Source organism: Hyla sarda, chromosome 3 (assembly GCF_029499605.1).
Source record: "Hyla sarda isolate aHylSar1 chromosome 3, aHylSar1.hap1, whole genome shotgun sequence".
Lineage (NCBI taxonomy): Eukaryota > Metazoa > Chordata > Amphibia > Anura > Hylidae > Hyla > Hyla sarda.
Window position 1 is genome coordinate 150,895,368 of NC_079191.1, and position 3,780 is coordinate 150,899,147.

The following is a 3,780-nucleotide window of genomic DNA, read 5'->3' on the forward strand; positions in this document are numbered from 1 at the left end:
GTGTACTCGTGCATCAGCCAACTCCAGGCTGTGTCATTCAGGCAATATATGGTTTACTGATGTTGCTGTGGGGGCTTGTTGGATTTGGTCCTTCGTACACACACGATGGGGTCCGGGCCCCTCAAAGTTTGATTTAAATTTCATATTAAAAAATTAGACATTTCAATGGTCTCCTCATGCATCAGCCAACTCCAGGCTGTGTCATTCAGGCAATATATGGTTTACTGATGCCGCTGGCGGGCCTGGGTCTGGGAATTCCACACTTTCTCATAGGTAGCACCCGCTATCCAAAATTTTCTTCAAAAATTTCTAAAATTGTTGTGTTTTTTCTTAGGGATTGTGAAGCTCTGGTGTGTACTCGTGCATCAGCCAACTCCAGGCTGTGTCATTCAGGAAATAAATGGTTTACTGATCCCGCTGCTGGGCCTGAGAATGGGAAATTCAAATTTTATCATAGGTAGCACCTGCCATCCAAAATCTTCGGTTTAAATTTCTAAATTCATCTTTTAATCTTAGGGATTGTGAAAGCCTAGTGCTTACTCATGCTGCTGGCAACTCCGGGCTGTGCCATTCATCCACTATATGGTCTCCTCATGCTGCCAACACCTCCACGCTGTGCCATTCAGCCACTATATGGTCTCCCCATGCTACCAACCCCTCCACGCTGTGTCATTCAGTCACTATATGGTCTCCTCACACTGATGCCACCACCGGGCTCTGTCATTGTGCTGCTGTGTGGCAGTGATTCTAAAAGCGATGCCGGTAATCTGCATGTTATTCTGAATAACAGCAAAGAAATGAAGAGAGTCCAGCTCACCTCCCGTGTCGTGCTATGCACGGACCGGTGCCTGGCCAGGCGCCCCGGATACTGGAAATGAAGAAGGAGTCCAGCACTGCAGTGAAGGCAGCTTTATTAAGTGAGGAGCAAGCAATAAAAGCACACTAGTCATGACTAGTGTGCTTTTATTGCTTGCTCCTCACTTAATAAAGCTGCCTTCACTGCAGTGCTGGACTCCTTCTTCATTTCCAGTATTCTGAATAACAGTATTATTTCACTACCCCCAGCACACTCCATATGCGTTTTAGAACACAGCAAAGTGTTCTATACCCCTATTGAGGCTGTATGTAGGCTAGAAATAGCCTTTTTTAATATAGATTCGCCACAAAAAAATTTGGATCAAAACAAACTTTTTCGGAAAATTCGGTGAATCGGCCGAATCTAATTTTTCTAAAGTTTGCCCATCTCTAGTCATGGGCATCCTCCAGAGTACAAGACACACTTTACAGCTGTTCTATGAACAGGGGCCATTCTTTTTTAGCTCAATGTTCAGTAGCATAGAAAATCATAAAGACAAAGTTTTTTTTGTTAAACCAGACAATCCTTTTTAAGTGAAAAAACACAGGCACATTTTCATAATAATAAAAGGGAGCTACTAGGATCATGTAACACAATGGCAATTTATTTTTTCACTTTGGTCCATCAAATGCCTATTTCCAATGTTCTGAACCCTTAAATCGGTACTCCGCCCCTAAACATCTTATCCCCTATCCAAAGGATAGGGGATAAGATGTCCGATGGCCGGGTCCGGCTGCTGGGATCTCCTGTTATCTCCTGCCCAGCAGCCCAGTCATCCGGTGCACTGAGCAAACTCCACCCTATGCCGGATGATGGGCGACCACAGCCATCACGCCCCCTCCATTCATGTCTATGGGACGAGGCATGACGCCTATGTATTAGTGTCACAATCCCTCCCATAGACATGAATAGAGGGGCATGGCATGATGTAATTAACACAGAAGCTCCAACCTTCCGTTTTCAGAAAAAGGCAGTGCCGGGCCGGAGATCTTTTATCCCCCCGATTCTTTTGACAAGGGATAACATGTTTGGAGACGGAGTATCCCTTTAAAGGTGTACTCCACTCCTCAACATTCGGAGGATTTAATTCCAAATGCTGGGGGGGGCTGCAGGGGTCCCCTCGTGAGGTCACGCCCTGCCCCCTCAATGCAAGTCTATGAGGTCCCGGGGCGTGATGTCACAAGGGGGGCGTGGTGACCCCTGAAGCCCACACCGGCATTCAGGAACTAAATGTTCCAAACACTGGGGAGGGGAGTACCCCTTTAAGGACACAAATCCTATTTTTTTTTTTTTGGCAGAGTATTTGGAAAAGTTTTCAATTACCAATAATCAAGCCTTGGATAAACCTCATTGGCTATGATACTGCCACTGCACAAAGCTGACAAGTTCAGTACGCCTTGAGGACACAGCCCATTTTCATTTTTGTTTTTATTACTTTTAAGAGACTTAACTCTTAAATGTGTCCATCAACAAAGCCATATTAGCGCTTGTTTTTGTGGGACCAATTTTATTCTACTATAAAATGCCTAAGAAATAAAAAAAAAAATTCTGGAAGAATTGAGAAAATATGCAATTTTGCAGCTTTTGGAGGGATTTGTTTTTTATGCAGTGCAGTACATGGTAAAACTGAAATGTAATCTTTATTCTGTGGGTCAAAACGATTACAACTATACCTTTATTACATAGAGTTTTTATTATTTTACAAAATAAAAATAAAAAGTCCAACTTTTTGACAGAATAGGTATGGCAAAAATTGTCCTATTCTTATTCCTATAACTTTTTATTTATTGATTTTTTTATTTGTTGTTTTTTATTGGTGCAATTTTTGTTTCAGGGCTTTTTTTTCTGACATATGATATGTACCAGTAAACATAATACTTTAGTAGTTTGGACATTTCTACAAATGGCAATGCCAAATATGTTGTTGGGTTTTAAACCATAACTCTATGGGAACCTGGTAATTGGTCATCCAAAATGTCATCCAAAATAGAAAAAGGGAGGATAAAAAAAAAGGAAGTAGATAATTAAAACCGAAAAAGCAAATCCTTACATGTAAAATTAAGAAAGATGTGCTGGAAGCTGTAAATCACTGTCTATGTAGAGGACAGGAGCTTCTCCAGGGTCCTTGTAGGGAGGCGCTAACAGACAGCCAGTCAGTGCATGTACTTCAATAATACAGGTGTTTTACCAGTGAGGGCCCATTCATACTAATCAGTTCTTCCAGCCATTGACACTTTTCGCAGATCTGGATTGTCCGTAGCATTGTATGTCAAATATGGTTCAAGTCACAATGGTATTCAGAATATTGGACAGATTAGATGGGGGCGAAATGGTTCTTATATGCCAACACATTAGATGTTTTAATGTTTTACTATTTATAGAAGATGACAAAACAAAACTACAACATCTAAAAAAACAATCATTAAACAGTATATGATCTTCTACACATTACTCGCAGAAGCTTTCTCTTAAAATTATTTAGAAGAGTCCTTCTCACTGACTTTCTGATCACATCGAAATCTACAGTAAGACATCACACAGTTTTTTAGTTTTTAAGAAGTTTCTTGAATATTGGTCTTCTCAACAGCTCCACAAATATTTCTGTTTGATGTTCCACATATACATGCATAAATCTGAATCTTTATCAGGTAATTTTAAAGCATTGTCTCCATTGCTTTTCCAACAAATGGATGTAATATTGGCCATTTTAACTATAACTGGTATTAAAAAATTAAAAAATTCTCACAATTTTAAAAGTCAACCTGAGCACAGATTTCTAACAATGGGGCACACCAAGCCATTTAAAGTAATACATAGGAATCAGCAGGGTAATTTTGTCCTAATTAACTGGGCAGCTGTGCCATCAATGTAATCAGAATAAAGACAATAAAGAATTATTGACTAGATTATGTGCATAATTATAG

General features: G+C 40.2%; 1 pseudogene; it reads right to left on the reverse strand.

The window, feature by feature from the left end:
• Nucleotides 1-2,113: 2,113 nt before the first annotated feature.
• Nucleotides 2,114-2,236, reverse strand: LOC130363385 (U4 spliceosomal RNA; annotated as a pseudogene).
• Nucleotides 2,237-3,780: the final 1,544 nt, after the last annotated feature.